This window comes from Triticum urartu, unplaced genomic scaffold (assembly GCF_056163025.1).
Source record: "Triticum urartu cultivar PI428250 unplaced genomic scaffold, HENAU_Tu73 scaffold2, whole genome shotgun sequence".
Classification (NCBI taxonomy): Eukaryota; Viridiplantae; Streptophyta; class Magnoliopsida; order Poales; family Poaceae; genus Triticum; species Triticum urartu.
This window is the reverse complement of record NW_028260368.1, coordinates 9,042,750-9,061,848: the sequence shown is the minus strand read 5'-3', so window position 1 is coordinate 9,061,848 and position 19,099 is coordinate 9,042,750. Positions and strand designations below refer to the sequence as shown.

Genomic DNA, 19,099 nt, shown 5'->3' with positions numbered 1-19,099 from the left:
CGAGTTAGAGCTGTAGCTATGAGTGCTACGGACGGGTTGATGAGAGGAATGGAAGTGATTGACACGGGAGCTCCTCTCAGTGTTCCGGTCGGTGGAGCTACTCTCGGACGAATTTTCAACGTTCTTGGGGAGCCTGTTGACAATTTGGGTCCTGTAGATAGTAGTGCAACGTTCCCTATTCATAGATCTGCGCCTGCCTTTATCGAGTTAGATACGAAATTATCCATCTTTGAAACAGGTATTAAGGTCGTCGATCTTTTAGCTCCTTATCGACGTGGAGGAAAAATAGGACTATTTGGGGGGGCTGGAGTAGGTAAAACAGTACTGATCATGGAATTAATCAATAACATTGCTAAAGCTCATGGGGGCGTATCCGTATTCGGTGGAGTAGGGGAACGGACTCGTGAAGGAAATGATCTTTATATGGAAATGAAGGAATCCGGAGTAATTAATGAAAAAAATATTGAGGAATCAAAGGTAGCTCTAGTCTATGGCCAAATGAATGAACCACCGGGAGCTCGTATGAGAGTTGGTTTAACTGCCCTAACTATGGCGGAATATTTCCGAGATGTTAATAAGCAAGACGTGCTTTTATTTATCGATAATATCTTTCGTTTTGTTCAAGCAGGATCAGAGGTATCCGCTTTATTAGGGAGAATGCCCTCCGCAGTGGGTTATCAACCTACTCTTAGTACAGAAATGGGTTCTTTGCAAGAAAGAATTGCTTCTACTAAAAAGGGATCTATAACTTCGATTCAAGCAGTTTATGTACCTGCAGACGATTTGACCGACCCTGCCCCTGCCACAACATTTGCACATTTGGATGCTACTACCGTACTTTCCAGAGGATTAGCTTCCAAGGGTATTTATCCAGCAGTAGATCCTTTAGATTCAACCTCGACTATGTTACAGCCTCGGATCGTTGGCAACGAACATTATGAAACTGCGCAAAGAGTTAAGGAAACTTTACAACGTTACAAAGAACTTCAGGACATTATCGCAATTCTTGGCTTGGATGAATTATCGGAAGAGGATCGTTTAACTGTAGCAAGAGCAAGAAAAATTGAGCGTTTCTTATCACAACCGTTCTTTGTGGCAGAAGTTTTTACTGGTTCTCCAGGAAAGTATGTTGCTCTTGCGGAAACTATTAGGGGATTTCAACTAATCCTTTCCGGAGAATTAGACGGCCTACCTGAACAGGCTTTTTATTTGGTGGGTAACATCGATGAAGCTAGCACGAAAGCTATAACCTTAGAAGAGGAGAACAAATCGAAGAAATGAAATTAAATCTTTATGTACTGACTCCTAAGCGAATTATTTGGGATTGTGAAGTGAAAGAAATCATTTTATCCACTAATAGTGGCCAAATTGGCGTATTACCAAACCACGCCCCCATTAACACAGCAGTAGATATGGGTCCTTTGAGAATACGCCTCCTCAACGACCAATGGTTAACAGCGATTCTGTGGAGCGGTTTTGCGAGAATAGTTAATAATGAGATCATCATTTTAGGAAATGATGCGGAACTGGGTAGTGATATTGATCCGGAAGAAGCTCAAAAGGCACTTGAAATAGCCGAAGCTAACTTGAGTAAAGCTGAGGGTACGAAAGATTTGGTTGAAGCGAAGCTCGCTCTCAGACGAGCTAGGATACGAATCGAGGCTGTCAATTGGATTCCCCCATCCAATTGAAGACAATCCAGTGGTTTATAGTTGATACAAAGAAAAAGGGAAGAGGGGTAGAAAAAGTTATTAGATAGCGAAGCGAAGTAAGTCCAATGCTATCTAGTAATTTTTCTACCTACTTACCTACTATTGGATTTGAACCAATGACTCCCGCCGTATGAAAGCAATACTCTAACCACTGAGTTAAGTAGGCAATTTATCACCACAAAGGAAGACCCATTACTTCGATCGATTATATATTGAATCCCTTTTCTAAGCAATACCGCTCTGTTATTGGTCTGTTATATACTAAATACTAAACTAAATACTAAACAGATACAGATCAAAGGGGTATCCTCTGGCATTAGAAAATATTCATCTTGACAAGAAATTATCTATATGTTAAGATATCTCTGATAAGGGCTATAGCTCAGTTCGGTAGAGCAACTCGTTTACACGTGCGCCAATGCTTTTCAAAGGAGCTTATTATGCAATGAACATAATCGATCTTATTGCAAAATCAATGTCTTACTTCATAGATTCGAGAGAATAGGAGAACAGTAGCCTGACAAACAGTCGGTTCAGTCCGATTCAGGTGCCAATTCAGGTGCCTAATCAAATAGAACCCTTATGGATTTGCTAGTTGATAAGGTAAATATCCAGCCCACTAAATGCTAGGCGTAATGAGGATAAGGGCCTCCAAAAAACTTCTTTTCGTTCTATGAACTTTAAGGTGTATGAAGTCTCATAGTTAACTCTTGCAGTGGAACGATAGAGACTCCATTTCACTTAGGTTGATTTAATTTAGACCGGAGGCAGACCTAAGTCAAGGTAATCCTCCTTTGAAACACTTTGGTATTGCTCCTAGATAGATCATAATACAAAAAATCAATCAGAGCACAGGGAGCCATCTCATTATCTTTCCGTAAAGAAAAACTATGGTGGACTAACTGATCTTTAAATCAGTTTATGAAAGAGCCCAATGCAAAAAAATGCATGTTGGGTCTTTGAAACAGTTCAAATCATTTCGATAATAATCCGTTTGATCTGTTTTACCGAGAAGGTCTACGGTTCGAATCCGTATAGCCCTAATATGCCCTTTTTTAGATTTTAGGATCTCTATCCTATGTTTTCTTTAGTTTAGTATAGTTTTCATTTTCTCATTAGTATTTGTTTATAGACTGGATAGGCGCCTGCGACATAGAATAGAGATAAAAGCATTACCAAAGGCTCATTCATCGAAAATCAAAATCATACAGACAGGAAAAGAAAAACGAATTTCTATCAAATCAATAGAAGAAAGGATCCTTTCCCTGATTTGAATCCCGTCCTCCTTCAAATAGGATATCTCTAGACTTCCCTATAATAACTGCAATGATTTTATCCATTTTGCGAATTCCTACTTTGTTTTAAGTATATTTATTACTTTGTTTATAGATACATTATGTAAATTGATCAACTTTAAATAGAAAAAATAAAGTAAAGAGTAAATAAGAAAACAGAATATTCTGTCTCATAGTTCTGAAATAGAGTTCTTTATTTTTATTTTATAGTATTACTTCTCATTAATTATACTGCATAGATTAGTCCTACTATCTTAATTAGGTTCTAATTTAGTAGTATTCTCATTTTTATTTAATAGTCTCTTATTATTTTATTATTAAATATTAAATAAAGGATAGAGCTATTCTTTTTTCTAGAGATTCTAGAGAAAGCGAGACAAAGTGAAACGAGAAAGTTTTCTTTATATAAGAATTAGATCTACATACACCATATCTAAATAGAATGGAAATCCAAAAGAAAGGGAGTTGGGATTCCATTGGATGAATCTTTAAAGAAGATGCAGCACAGAGGAAACAAAGGCTAAACTTAAACTAAGCGCTTTTGTTTGAACAAAAAAGATTCTTGTTTCACCGAGGAAAAGAGAGAAGTTCTGGATAAATTGACAATGCTGAATTGAATTGACTAATTTAAGTTCCGCCTATTCCACATTAATGGGAGTACATTATGTTTCTGCTTCACGAATATGATATTTTTTGGACATTTCTAATAATAGCAAGCCTTATTCCTATTTTGGCATTTTCGATTTCAGGACTTTTAGCCCCGGTTAGTGAAGGACCAGAGAAGCTTTCTAGTTATGAATCGGGTATAGAACCCATGGGAGGGGCTTGGGTACAATTCCGAATACGCTATTATATGTTTGCGCTCGTTTTTGTTGTTTTTGATGTGGAAACCGTCTTTCTATACCCTTGGGCAATGAGTTTCGACGTATTGGGTGTATCCGTTTTTATCGAAGCTTTGATTTTCGTGCTTATCTTAGTTGTTGGTTTAGTTTATGCATGGCGAAAAGGAGCCTTGGAATGGTCTTAACTGAATATTTAGACAAAAAAAAAGAAGGAAAAGATTCTATTGAGACAGTTATGAATTTGATTGAGTTTCCCTTACTTGACCAAACAAGTTCCAATTCTGTTATTTCAACTACACCAAATGATCTTTCGAATTGGTCAAGACTCTCCAGTTTATGGCCCCTTCTATACGGTACCAGTTGTTGTTTCATTGAATTTGCTTCATTAATAGGCTCACGATTCGACTTTGATCGTTATGGATTGGTACCAAGATCAAGTCCTAGGCAAGCAGACCTAATTTTAACAGCCGGTACGGTAACAATGAAAATGGCTCCCTCTTTAGTGAGATTATACGAGCAAATGCCTGAACCAAAATACGTCATTGCTATGGGAGCCTGTACTATTACAGGGGGAATGTTCAGTACGGATTCCTATAGTACTGTTCGGGGAGTTGATAAGTTAATTCCTGTGGATGTCTACTTGCCGGGCTGCCCACCTAAACCGGAGGCAGTTATAGATGCCCTAACAAAACTTCGTAAGAAGATATCGCGAGAAATAGTTGAGGATCAAACTCTATCTCAAAATAAAAATAGATGTTTTACTACCAGTCACAAGCTTTATGTTAGGCGCAGTACTCATACAGGAACTTATGAGCAAGAATTGCTCTATCAATCACCATCTACATTAGATATATCTTCTGAAACTTTTTTCAAATCCAAAAGTTCAGTACCTTCCTACAAATTAGTGAATTAGGAGAGGGGCTCTTTTGTGTAGAAAAATAAAAAGCAGGGCAATCTTTCAAACTTGCATCCGAAATGTGCAAATATTTATACAAAGAGGGAGAGATGAAGACAATGCAGCAGGGTTGGTTATCTAATTGGCTAGTCAAACATGAGGTGGTTCATAGATCTTTGGGCTTTGATCACCGAGGAATAGAGACTTTACAAATAAAAGCAGGGGATTGGGATTCCATTGCTGTCATTTTATATGTATATGGTTACAATTATTTACGCTCCCAATGTGCTTATGATGTAGCACCCGGTGGATCTTTAGCTAGCGTGTATCATCTTACGAGAATACAATATGGTATAGATAATCCAGAAGAAGTCTGCATAAAAGTCTTTGCCCAAAAGGATAATCCTAGAATTCCGTCTGTCTTCTGGATTTGGAGAAGTGCCGATTTTCAAGAACGCGAATCTTATGATATGGTGGGAATCTCTTATGATAATCATCCGCGCCTTAAACGTATCCTAATGCCTGAAAGTTGGATAGGCTGGCCCTTACGTAAGGATTATATAACCCCCAATTTTTATGAAATACAAGATGCTCATTGAATGATAAGAAATTCATGCTCACTTATACAACACAACTCCAGATTTTATTCAAGTCAAGGAATATTTTTAGGTTCTTTTCCTAGATGAAACGGAATACCTATTTATAATTAATTCCTAATTATACAAAAGCATTCCAGATAGACTGAGCAAAAAAAGGGTTTCATTTGGATTCCCCTATTTTGAAAATCGCATATTAATTTCCTTCATATGAACAGAAAAATAGGATGACTCAAAGAAGTTCTCTACCAGGAACTTTGTACCGCGCACATTACTTAGCACAACTAGGAAAATAAGATAAGATAAAGATAAGCAAGACTAAAAAAATATTCGTCGGAATAGCGGAATACAAAATTAAGAAACGCAAAAAAATAAAGGGGAATCTCACCCCCTTCTTTATCATAAAGAAAAGATATATTTTAAAACTTCTTTAAAAAGAAAAAGAAGTGCCTCTATATTTATATTATAGATTTATCCACTTAGATGAATAAATATTATTAATGAATATGTATCACAATCCATCTCGAGGTATTTGGATCAATACCTATTCGGTGGATCTTTTTTTTTTTTTTCTCTGCCAGGAACCAGATTTGAACTGGTGACACGAGGATTTTCAGTCCTCTGCTCTACCAACTGAGCTATCCTGACCTTTTCTTGTGCATCATCCTAGTAGAGTATTTGTATCTATGTCAATTAAAAGGACTAAAAATTAATTAAAGTATTTCAAATTTTAAATTTGAAAATGGGGGGGGTAGTCCTATGCATTGTGCATGGTTTACTTAAATAAAACTTAAAAATAGAGTGAATAACCAAGATTTCTTGCCGATACTCTAATAAAAAAGAAATCTATTCAATGAATAGGATAAGATCCATTGAGTTCTCTTCGCATTCCTTTGTGAAAGAGTAGAATGAGAAAGCTAATGAATCTTAAACCCATTGCATTGATAAAAAGAAAAAAAAGTGCATTGATAAAAAGAAAAAAAAAAAGAGGATAAATAATAATAATATAGTATAGTTAGGGAATAAAAGAGGATTTGGGGATAGAGGGACTTGAACCCTCACAACTTATAAAGTCGACGGATTTTCCTTTTACTAGAAATTTCATTGTTGTCAGTATTGACATGTAGAATGGGACTCTCTCTTTGTCCTCGTCCGATTAATCCACTTTTTTAAAGATCTCGAAAACTTTGAATTTTAATTGAAGAATTTGATTATTCAATATTCGATTGGAGTGGATTCACAATAATGAAAAAAAAAAATTATGATATGAGTTTTTTATTTCATAATCATTATCATTTCTAATTTCATTTTTAAAAAAGATAAAGAACCTATATTATAATTAGAATATAATATGAGTTCTGTGATTAATCGTTTGCTATGTCAGTATCTATACGTGTTTATTAAATGTATAAGGTATAAAACCCCTCTTTCTCTAATTTAGAACTAGAAGGAATTCCACTAACAACACAACGTAATTAACTCGATTCGTTAGAACAGCTTCCATTGAGTCTCTGCACCTATCCTTTTCCTTTGTATTCTAGTTCGAGAACCCCTTGTTTTCTCAAAACACGGATTTGGCTCAGGATTGCCCTTTTTTAATTCCAGGGTTTCTCTGAATTTGGAAGTTACCACTTAGCAGGTTTCCATACCAAGGCTCAATACAATCAAGTCCGTAGCGTCTACCGATTTCGCCATATCCCCATTTCCCTCTTCTTTGAGACCAGGATTCCTTGTGTAATTTCATCCATCTCTTAGTTTTTTTTTTGAATCATTGAGTTCATCACTCAACGTAGTCTAGCAGTTCAGTTCGACTCTATTTGAGAGACCTCGCTTGCTTATTGCAATTCAGAATTGAATTGATTCTATCCTTGATGTATTTGCAATTCAATCCGAATCAATATATCCAAAAGTTTTTATCTCCCCCACCTCCCGTCTTACTTTTTTATAGTATTCAAAATTATACTATAACGCTTGATATTTATTCTTTTTTTCTAATCAGAATTAGCAATTTTATTTACTCTGACTCTATGTTCCCCTTAGTGAAATATTAATCCTCAAATTATTAACAAATAATAAAGTCTATAATGATCGAATGAAAATACCAATAAATTCTATAATTTTATTTTTTAATATCCTATAGTTAAGCATATCAAGCTAACTTTATCTTTAAGAAGTTTTAGTATTTTTTTATTTTTATAAGTATAACTTCAAATTTAGAACTAGTTAATAGCTAAGATTAATAACTAATATCTGAGATTTTACGGATTTCCTATACTATACCTATTTCTATTTGTTACACTATTTCCGTTATGTAAGCCCACTTAGCTCAGAGGTTAGAGCATCGCATTTGTAATGCGAGGGTCATCGGTTCAAATCCGATAGTCGGCTTTTTTTTCTCTATCGATGTTCTACGAACAAGAATCTCTTTTTTTCCGAATTAAATGGAGAATCCAGGATCTTTTATGTTTTTTACCTTACAATTTTGCTAGATACAAAACAATAAAATAAATAATATATATACAAAAAAAAAAGATTTTGATGAAATTCCATTTTTTGGGGTACTTTAGTTGATTTTACTCTGTTTATCCTGTAGTTTAATTCAGTTTTAATTTCGATGTATTCTGTAATGTAAATACAATGAAATTAATTGTGTAAAATGAAATTTCAATAAAATAAAAAAAGGAGTCTTCATGTCCCGTTATCGAGGACCTCGTTTAAAAAAAATACGCCGTCTGGGAGCTTTACCAGGACTCACTAGAAAAACACCTAAATCCGGAAGTAATCTTAAAAAAAAATTCAATTCTGGGAAAAAGGAGCAATATCGTATTCGTCTTCAAGAAAAACAGAAATTGCGTTTTCATTATGGTCTGACAGAACGACAATTACTTAGATATGTACATATCGCTGGAAAAGCAAAAAGGTCAACAGGCCAGGTTTTACTACAATTACTTGAAATGCGTTTGGATAATATCCTTTTTCGATTGGGTATGGCTTCAACCATTCCTGGGGCCCGCCAATTAGTCAACCATAGACATATTTTAGTTAATGGTCGTATAGTCAATATACCAAGTTTTCGTTGCAAACCCCGAGATATTATTACTACGAAAGATAACCAAAGATCAAAAGGTCTGGTTCAAAATTATATTGCTTCATCGGACCCGGGGAAATTGCCAAAGCATTTGGCGATTGACACGTTGGAATATAAAGGACTAGTAAATAAAATCCTAGATAGGAAGTGGGTCGGTCTCAAAATAAATGAGTTGTTAGTTGTAGAATATTACTCTCGTCAGACTTGAACTTAACGAAAAAAGGAAAGGTTCATAGAATTTTCTTCCCCTTCCCCTTTCCCCGAACTAAATCGCCCTAAGACCATTACCATTAATTTGTATTTTCCCATCAACTAGCTAAAATTGATTAACCCTAGGATTAGGATCCTTTTTTCTTTTTTCCTCTATGTGTATTTTACATACCACAGTAATTTGCTATAGAGAATTTCTAATTTCTATTAAATCAAAATAAGATAATATAAGATATTATATTATTGCTGGAAAAAATTGTTATTTGATTTGATACATTGTGATCCTTAACGTTGATGAATTAAGAAAAACGGAAAGAGAGGGATTCGAACCCTCGGTAAACAAAAGTCTACATAGCAGTTCCAATGCTACGCCTTGAACCGCTCGGCCATCTCTCCTACATAACTTATTATGGAAAATAAACTGAGTGAATAGCGAGTTTTCTTATTCCTGCAGTACAGGTACAACCGCAACCACTCGGGGGTTCCATAGTTCTATTGGAAAAATTCCTTTTGATCTAAGTGGAAGGATACAGGATTTTTTACTAGAAATTGCGCTCGCTATAAAATAAAAGTTTTAATTTGGGTTTTCCCGCAACTAAAGAAAAAGAAAATGGAAGAATTCTTCTTATTGCATAATAAAATAAAGAAACCTTAGAATTCCGTTTGCATAAGATACGCTACACCATACTATCGAAATCAAAAATAGGGTATGAGACAATTAATAACTTTGAAAACACGAAATAGTTGATAACATAAGTTGTTGTTCAGAAATAGGAAAGTGGAATGAAATCCAGTCTTAGTCAAATATTTCATATCTCTTCGTGTCCAAGCAGAAGGAAAAGGATACAATTTGAGCTGAGCGGAAAATCCATATCTCTCTTATCCATTTAAAGCATATGGATTTAGAGTAGAGCATATGGATCAATCTATTTATAATTATAAGAATCGAATGTGTTTGTTTTTATGTTATTTTGTGAAGGAATGAAAACAATTCTATATAGAATGGGTTGGGAATTATGCCTAGATCCCGTGGAAATGGAAATTTCATTGATAAGACCTCCTCAATTGTAGCCAATATTTTATTGCGAATAATTCCGACAACCTCAGGAGAAAAAAAGGCATTTACTTATTATAGAGATGGTGCGATTTGACTCTTTTTTTTGCTTTTTTTTAGCCCTACCTATACCTCAGTCTTACGAAAAAGAGAGGGGGGTTGGCATAGAGAGAACCAAATTTGTAAAGCAAACAAACCCACGCTTCGGGAAGGTGAGGCGAACTAACAATTCCTTCCGTCGTGTATCCTCGATTGATGCGGCTTCAGATACTTCAATTGTAGATTTGAGTATTGAGCGAAAGGTTACACCTACAGGATATGGTATGGTATGGATTACAGGCCAATCCTACTCTATTAGTATCCGTAGGCAGCATAGGGGAGAAAAGCACTACACCTAGAAATAGGAATCAACAAGAGAAAAACTTTGTTAGAAATTACCCCTTTCCTGATCGGTATCAGGGCTGGGAAGAATGGTTGGGATAACAAACAACCATCAGGTTTGTACTTTGGATACCCCTATAACCATCAAAGATCGTTGAAGTAGCTAATTCCTCTAAATAGGAGGCGTTGAGAACAAAGAAATTATTGGAGCTATCGTTTTCCTCTAGCATTAATAGAATTCATTGGTGTTAAGAAAAACCTCTTGTGGGAAGGTTGGCTAGAGATTTCTTGGAAAAATACCAGCCCCTTTCGGTTCATAATGAGACGGGACTAATTCTATTTTGATTCTATAGATTATTTCGCTTAGTACTATTATGTACAGAAGGGAGGAGCCGTATGAGATGAAAACCTCATGTACGGTTTTGGAACGGAGATTTTTTGAATAGAATGAACGACCGTAACGGATGTTGGCTCAATCCGAAGGAAATTATGCGGAAGCTTTGCAAAATTATTATGAAGCTACGCGACTAGAAATCGATCCCTATGATCGAAGTTATATACTCTATAACATAGGCCTTATACACACAAGCAATGGAGAGCATACAAAGGCTTTGGAATATTATTTCCGGGCACTAGAACGAAACCCCTTCTTACCGCAAGCTTTTAATAATATGGCCGTGATCTGTCATTACGTGCGACTATCTCCACTATAGAAAGAAAAAAAAAAAAGAGAGGATCAAATTTTCTAGTAAATACTAGAAAAAAAGGGCTTTCTACATAGGGATCGTAAAAACAACGATTTTTCCCTATCAGCTGTAGGAAGGAAGGACACTTCACGAGAATCAAAAAACGAAGAAAGTATGGCCTATACTACTACTCTATGGATAAAGTTTCTCAAATTGATAGAGAAAGCACCGTAAAGATCAATTAGTGAGCGACTGGGTCGATACAACTAAAAAAAACTGCTTACTTATCCCATGATATGGGGCAAAATTTAGGAATCCGCTTATGTAATAGAGCCGATCCACTAAGGGATTAAGCAGCGGTGTAGTATCAGATCCCAAAGATAGTAAGTTCTTTTTTCTTTCTTATGGAAAAAAGTCTTTTTCAAGGATTCTATAGAGATTTCATATATGAAACCGGGATAGTTACCTCTCAGAAAATTTGAACGAAGGCTCTATATCTATCTATGCTTCATTCTTCTGAAGGTGGGAAAAAAGATCAAACTGATTATTGATAAAAATTAGGGTTTGAAACTTAGGTAATTAATTTCTTCTGCTTAACCCAAGAACAAATTGGATCGATTTTTGATAAATCGAATTCAGTTAAGATAGGGGAAATTCAGATAGCAATTTCTGAGCCGTATGAGGTAGGAAACTCTCAAGTACGGTTCTAAGGGAAGGAACTTCCTATTCCGACCGAGGAGAACAGGCCATTCTACAGGGTGATTCGGAAATTGCGGAAGCTTGGTTTGATCAAGCTGCTGAATATTGGAAACAAGCTATAGCGCTTACTCCGGGAAATTATATTGAAGCACAGAACTGGTTGAAGATTACGAAGCGCTTTGAATTTGAATAAGACCATGCTCCTTCTTTTTCATAAAATGGGTGGTTTGGTTGTTGATCCATTAATCAAATAAATTAGGTCGTAAGATCGAATCAAGAATTTCATTATATCCATTTCTTATACCTTCTATTTTATATGATATTTCATAAGAATAAACCATAGGGATAGGGTCTAGAATAGAAGTAATAAAGTGAATAAAAAGAGGGGGCAATCTAAATATTGCTAATATATTAGGACCATCTTATTAATAATTCTAATGAGTTATCTTGGAATTTAGAATCAAATAAAAAACCCTATATTATGCTCAAGGAAAGTAGATATAGATAGGAGCTTATGCCCTCAAAAAAAATACACTAGTTTCTTAAATTAAAAATAAAAAAGATTTTTTTCTTACGTCGAGAAATATTTGTTTTTCAAGATAAACAATGTCCGTTAGGCACCTAATCTTTATGTCATAATAGACCCGAACACTTGCCTCGGATTGACTTCAATATATAATTGCTCCAGTGAATAACTAAAAAAAAAATAGAAGGATGGTAGATAGTAAAGAAAAGAACTAATCACAATATCTATCTTTCAAAATCTATCTTTCAAAATCTATCTTTCAAAATATATATCTTTCAAAGATTCACTAAAAAGACAGTTGGCGGGTCTCTTTGTATGTCTTGTCCGGAAAGAGGAGGACTTAATGATTATTCGTTCGCCGGAACCAGAAGTAAAAATTGTTGTGGATAGGGATCCTGTAAAAACATCTTTTGAGGAATGGGCCAGACCCGGCCATTTCTCAAGAACACTAGCTAAGGGCCCTGATACTACCACTTGGATCTGGAACCTACATGCTGATGCTCACGATTTCGATAGTCATACTGGTGATTTGGAGGAGATTTCTCGAAAAGTCTTTAGTGCTCATTTCGGGCAACTTTCCATTATCTTTCTTTGGTTGAGTGGCATGTACTTTCATGGCGCCCGTTTTTCCAATTATGAAGCATGGCTAAGTGATCCTACTCACATTGGACCCAGTGCTCAGGTAGTTTGGCCTATAGTAGGGCAAGAAATATTGAATGGTGATGTAGGCGGGGGTTTCCGAGGAATCCAAATAACCTCTGGTTTTTTTCAGCTTTGGCGAGCATCTGGAATAACTAGTGAATTACAACTCTATTGTACTGCAATTGGTGCATTGATTTTTGCAGCGTTAATGCTTTTTGCTGGTTGGTTCCATTATCACAAAGCCGCTCCCAAATTGGCCTGGTTCCAAGATGTAGAATCCATGTTGAATCACCACTTAGCGGGATTATTAGGACTTGGGTCTCTTTCTTGGGCGGGGCACCAAATTCATGTATCTTTACCAATTAACCAATTTCTTGACGCTGGGGTGGATCCTAAAGAGATACCACTTCCTCATGAATTTATCTTGAATCGGGACCTTTTGGCTCAACTTTATCCTAGTTTTGCCGAAGGAGCAACCCCTTTTTTCACTTTAAATTGGTCCAAATACGCAGAATTTCTGACTTTTCGCGGAGGACTAGATCCAGTAACCGGTGGTCTCTGGCTGACCGATATTGCGCACCATCATTTAGCTATTGCTATTCTTTTCCTAATCGCAGGTCATATGTATAGGACCAATTGGGGTATTGGCCATGGACTTAAAGATATTTTGGAGGCTCACAAGGGCCCATTTACAGGACAAGGCCATAAGGGTCTTTATGAAATCTTAACAACGTCATGGCATGCTCAATTATCTCTTAACCTAGCTATGCTAGGCTCTACAACCATTGTTGTAGCTCATCATATGTATTCTATGCCTCCCTATCCATACCTAGCTACTGACTATGGTACACAACTTTCCTTGTTCACACACCACATGTGGATTGGCGGATTTCTAATAGTCGGTGCTGCTGCACATGCAGCAATTTTTATGGTAAGAGACTATGATCCAACTACTCGATACAACGATCTATTAGATCGCGTCCTTAGACACCGCGATGCAATCATATCCCACCTTAACTGGGTATGTATATTTCTAGGTTTTCACAGTTTTGGCTTGTACATTCATAATGATACCATGAGTGCTTTAGGCCGTCCACAAGATATGTTTTCGGATACTGCCATACAATTACAACCTATCTTTGCTCAATGGGTACAAAATATCCATGCTACTGCGCCTGGCGTAACAGCTCCTGGTGCAACAACAAGTACTAGCTTAACGTGGGGAGGCGGCGAGTTAGTAGCAGTAGGTGGCAAAGTGGCTTTGTTACCTATTCCATTAGGAACCGCAGATTTTTTAGTCCATCACATTCATGCATTTACCATACATGTGACTGTATTAATACTTTTGAAAGGTGTTTTATTTGCTCGGAGTTCCCGTTTGATACCCGATAAAGCAAATCTAGGTTTTCGCTTTCCTTGCGATGGGCCTGGCCGAGGGGGAACATGTCAAGTATCCGCCTGGGATCATGTTTTCTTAGGTTTATTCTGGATGTACAATGCAATTTCGGTAGTCATTTTCCATTTCAGTTGGAAAATGCAGTCGGATGTTTGGGGTACTATAAGTGATCAAGGGGTGGTAACTCATATTACAGGGGGAAACTTTGCACAGAGTTCCATTACGATTAATGGGTGGCTTCGAGATTTCTTGTGGGCACAGGCATCGCAAGTCATTCAGTCTTATGGTTCTTCATTATCTGCATATGGTCTTTTTTTCTTAGGTGCTCATTTTGTCTGGGCCTTCAGTTTAATGTTTTTATTCAGCGGCCGTGGTTATTGGCAAGAACTCATTGAATCTATCGTTTGGGCTCATAACAAATTAAAAGTTGCTCCTGCTACTCAGCCTAGAGCCTTGAGCATTATACAAGGACGCGCTGTAGGAGTAACCCATTACCTTCTGGGTGGAATTGCCACGACATGGGCATTCTTCTTAGCGAGAATTATTGCAGTAGGATAGTGGCTAGGAGGATTTGAAAGGCATTATGGAATTAAGATTTCCCAGGTTTAGCCAAGGCTTAGCTCAGGACCCCACTACTCGTCGTATTTGGTTTGGTATTGCTACCGCACATGATTTCGAAAGTCATGATGATATTACTGAAGAACGTCTTTATCAGAACATTTTTGCTTCTCACTTTGGGCAATTAGCAATAATCTTTCTATGGACGTCCGGAAATCTGTTTCATGTAGCTTGGCAAGGAAATTTTGAATCATGGATACAGGATCCTTTACACGTAAGACCTATTGCTCATGCGATTTGGGATCCTCATTTTGGTCAACCCGCTGTGGAAGCCTTTACTCGAGGAGGTGCTGCTGGTCCAGTGAATATTGCTTATTCTGGAGTTTATCAGTGGTGGTATACAATAGGATTACGCACCAATGAGGATCTTTATACTGGAGCTCTTTTTCTATTATTTCTTTCTACGCTGTCCTTAATAGCGGGTTGGTTACATCTACAACCCAAATGGAAACCAAGCCTTTCGTGGTTCAAAAACGCGGAATCTCGTCTCAATCATCATTTGTCAGGACTTTTCGGGGTAAGTTCTTTGGCTTGGACAGGACATTTAGTTCATGTTGCTATTCCCGCATCCAGGGGGGAGTACGTTCGATGGAATAATTTCTTAGATGTATTACCCTATCCCCAGGGGTTGGGACCCCTTTTGACGGGTCAATGGAATCTTTATGCCCAAAACCCTGATTCGAGTAATCATTTATTTGGTACCGCTCAAGGAGCGGGAACTGCCATTCTAACTCTTCTTGGGGGATTCCATCCACAAACACAAAGTTTGTGGCTGACCGATATGGCTCACCATCATTTAGCTATTGCATTTATTTTTCTCATTGCCGGTCACATGTATCGAACTAACTTCGGAATTGGGCACAGTATTAAAGATCTTTTAGAAGCGCATACTCCTCCGGGGGGTCGATTAGGGCGTGGGCATAAGGGCCTTTATGACACAATCAACAATTCGATTCATTTTCAGTTAGGTCTTGCTCTAGCTTCTTTAGGGGTTATTACTTCCTTAGTAGCTCAACATATGTACTCTTTACCTCCTTATGCATTCATAGCACAAGACTTTACTACTCAAGCTGCTTTATATACTCATCACCAATATATTGCAGGGTTCATCATGACAGGGGCTTTTGCTCATGGAGCTATTTTTTTCATTAGGGATTACAATCCGGAACAGAATGAGGATAATGTATTGGCAAGAATGTTAGACCATAAAGAAGCTATCATATCTCATTTAAGTTGGGCTAGCCTCTTTCTAGGATTCCATACCTTGGGCCTTTATGTTCATAACGACGTCATGCTTGCTTTTGGTACTCCAGAAAAGCAAATCTTGATCGAACCTATATTTGCCCAATGGATACAATCTGCTCATGGCAAGACGACATATGGGTTCGATATACTCTTATCTTCAACGAATGGCCCCGCTTTCAATGCGGGTCGAAGCCTATGGTTGCCCGGATGGTTGAATGCTGTTAATGAGAATAGTAATTCGCTTTTCTTAACAATAGGACCTGGGGATTTCTTGGTTCATCATGCTATTGCTCTAGGTTTGCATACAACTACATTGATTTTAGTAAAGGGCGCTTTAGATGCACGCGGTTCCAAATTAATGCCAGATAAAAAGGATTTTGGATATAGTTTTCCTTGTGACGGCCCAGGGCGCGGCGGGTACTTGTGATATTTCTGCTTGGGACGCATTTTATTTGGCAGTTTTCTGGATGTTAAATACCATTGGGTGGGTTACTTTTTATTGGCATTGGAAACATATCACATTATGGCAGGGCAACGTTTCACAATTTAATGAATCCTCCACTTATTTGATGGGATGGTTAAGAGATTACCTATGGTTAAACTCTTCACAACTTATCAATGGATATAATCCTTTTGGGATGAATAGTTTATCGGTATGGGCGTGGATGTTCTTATTTGGACATCTTGTTTGGGCTACTGGATTTATGTTCTTAATTTCCTGGCGGGGGTATTGGCAGGAATTAATTGAGACTTTAGCATGGGCTCATGAACGCACACCTTTAGCTAATTTAATTCGCTGGAGAGATAAGCCCGTGGCTCTTTCCATTGTGCAAGCAAGATTGGTTGGATTAGCTCACTTTTCCGTGGGTTATATATTCACTTATGCAGCTTTCTTGATTGCCTCAACATCAGGCAAGTTTGGTTAATTTAGTTTGTTTTTTTGTACTGTATCAGCACCTAGTTCATTACTCTTGATAGAGAGGGAGGATCTGCCTTTTTAGATTTCTTTTTCTATTTATTTTTCCATCTAGGATTAGAACCGTATACTTGGTAATAATAGCAACGACACATTATGGCAAAAAAAAGTTTGATTCAGAGGGAGAAGAAGCGGCAGAAATTAGAACAGAAATATCATTTGATTCGTCAATCTTTAAAAAAAAAGATAAGAAGCAAAGTTTCTCCCTTGAGTTTGAGTGAAAAAACGAAAATGCGAGAAAAATTGCAATCCCTACCGCGTAATAGTGCACCTACACGCCTTCATCGACGTTGTTTTTTGACCGGAAGACCTAGAGCTAACTATCGACATTTTGGGCTATCCGGACACGTACTTCGAGAAATGGTTTATGAATGTTTGTTACCGGGTGCAACAAGATCCAGTTGGTAAGGATAAAATACCCTTTCGTATTTGTATGGATTTCTGGAATTGATAATCATAGAGGAGCCCTCTTTACCATTCTGTATAAATGGACTATTCTATTTGTATAGATATTGGTAGAGGGGCGTATCCAACCCTCTTTTATCCACTAGTTACCCCTCTTTAGTTTAAGAGTATAGAGCAGTTTGGTAGCTCATAAGGCTCATAACCTTGGGGTTGCGGGTTCGATTCCCACTACCGCCTCCATACTCCTTCTTTATGATATATGCATGATATAATATATACATCATGCATTTGTATCTGGATTTTTTGATTTCCTAAAAGAGTTTTGGTCTAACAGTTTTTTCTCGGAAGAAGCAAAAAAATAAAAGAAAGAATAAAATATGAAAGAAAAGCGTCCATTGTCTAATGGATAGGACAGAGGTCTTCTAACCTTTGGTATAGGTTCAAATCCTATTGGACGCAATCTTATTTCTATCTATTCTTTAAATAACTATACTAAACTAAAAACAAAGAAAACTTTTTTGCATGATTCAAATGAAAAAGCTTTCTCAACGATTCCTATTCTACTAACAAGAGTAGACATGCAAAATTTATTTGTTACTGAAGAGAAAACCGTTCCAGCTGTTCCTGAATAGCTTCCTTCAAAAGGATTTCCGCTTGCTCGGTGAATGTCTTGCTAGAAGATATAATTTCTTGGAATTGAGGTTTAGTATCTTTTAGATGTTTACGTAACTCATCCAGAAATTTATTTACCTGTTCAATTTCTAACGAATCAAGATATCCTCTTGTTCCGGTATAAATAGTAGCTATCTGCTCTTCCACTGGGAGAGGATTTGCCTGGGATTGTTTAAGCAATTCCCTTAATCGTCGACCCCTTGCCAATTGATTCTGACTTGTTTTATCGAGAGCAGAGGCGAATTGTGCAAAGGCTTGTAACTCTGCGAATTGCGCTAGTTCCAATTTTGATTTGCCAGCTACTTGTTTCATGGCTTTAATTTGAGCCGCGGATCCTACTCTGGAAACAGAAATACCCACATTAATAGCGGGTCGAATTCCGGCATTGAATAGATCCGCAGATAAGAATATTTGTCCATCTGTAATGGAGATTACATTAGTAGGAATATAGGCGGAAACGTCTCCAGATTGAGTCTCAACTATTGGTAAAGCGGTCATACTTCCTTCGCCTAAAAGAGAATTTAATTTAGCGGCTCTTTCTAAAAGGCGTGAATGCAAATAAAAAACATCCCCTGGATAAGCCTCACGTCCGGGAGGTCTTCTTAATAGAAGGGACATTTGGCGATAAGCTTGTGCCTGTTTGGAGAGATCATCATAAATTATTAAAGTATGCCGTTCGCGGTACATAAAATACTCAGCCAGGGCTGCTCCCGTATAAGGAGCGAGGTATTGTAATGTAGCAGGTGAATCCGCCATTTCAGCTACTACAATAGTGTATTCCATGGCCCCCCTCCTCATGGAAAGTAGTTACTACTTGAGCTACGGAGGATGCTCTTTGACCGATAGCTACATAAACACATATTACACCTTGCCCTTTTTGATTGAGAATTGTATCTGTGGCTACTGCTGTTTTGCCAGTCTGTCTGTCCCCAATAATTAACTCTCGCTGACCGCGCCCTATAGGGATCATCGAATCGATAGCAATAAGCCCTGTTTGAAGAGGTTCGTATACGGAACGCCTGGAAATTATACTTGGAGCAGGAGATTCAATTAAGCGAGATTCGGAAGCTATAATTTCGCCTTTCCCATCAATAGGTTTAGCCAGAGCATTTACAACACGACCCAAGTAAGCCTCACTCACGGGTATCTGAGCAATTCTTC

General features: G+C 37.4%; 3 non-coding genes across 3 annotated transcripts; 1 reads left to right on the top strand and 2 right to left on the bottom strand.

Annotated features, from left to right (window-relative positions):
* Positions 1–5,915: 5,915 nt before the first annotated feature.
* Positions 5,916–5,988, bottom strand: TRNAF-GAA (transfer RNA phenylalanine (anticodon GAA)). The gene has a single exon. It is a non-coding gene; the product is annotated as a tRNA-Phe (tRNA).
* Positions 5,989–7,655: 1,667 nt separating this feature from the next.
* TRNAT-UGU (transfer RNA threonine (anticodon UGU)) lies at positions 7,656–7,728 on the top strand. The gene has a single exon. It is a non-coding gene; the product is annotated as a tRNA-Thr (tRNA).
* Positions 7,729–8,947: 1,219 nt separating this feature from the next.
* TRNAS-GGA (transfer RNA serine (anticodon GGA)) lies at positions 8,948–9,034 on the bottom strand. The gene has a single exon. It is a non-coding gene; the product is annotated as a tRNA-Ser (tRNA).
* Positions 9,035–19,099: the final 10,065 nt, after the last annotated feature.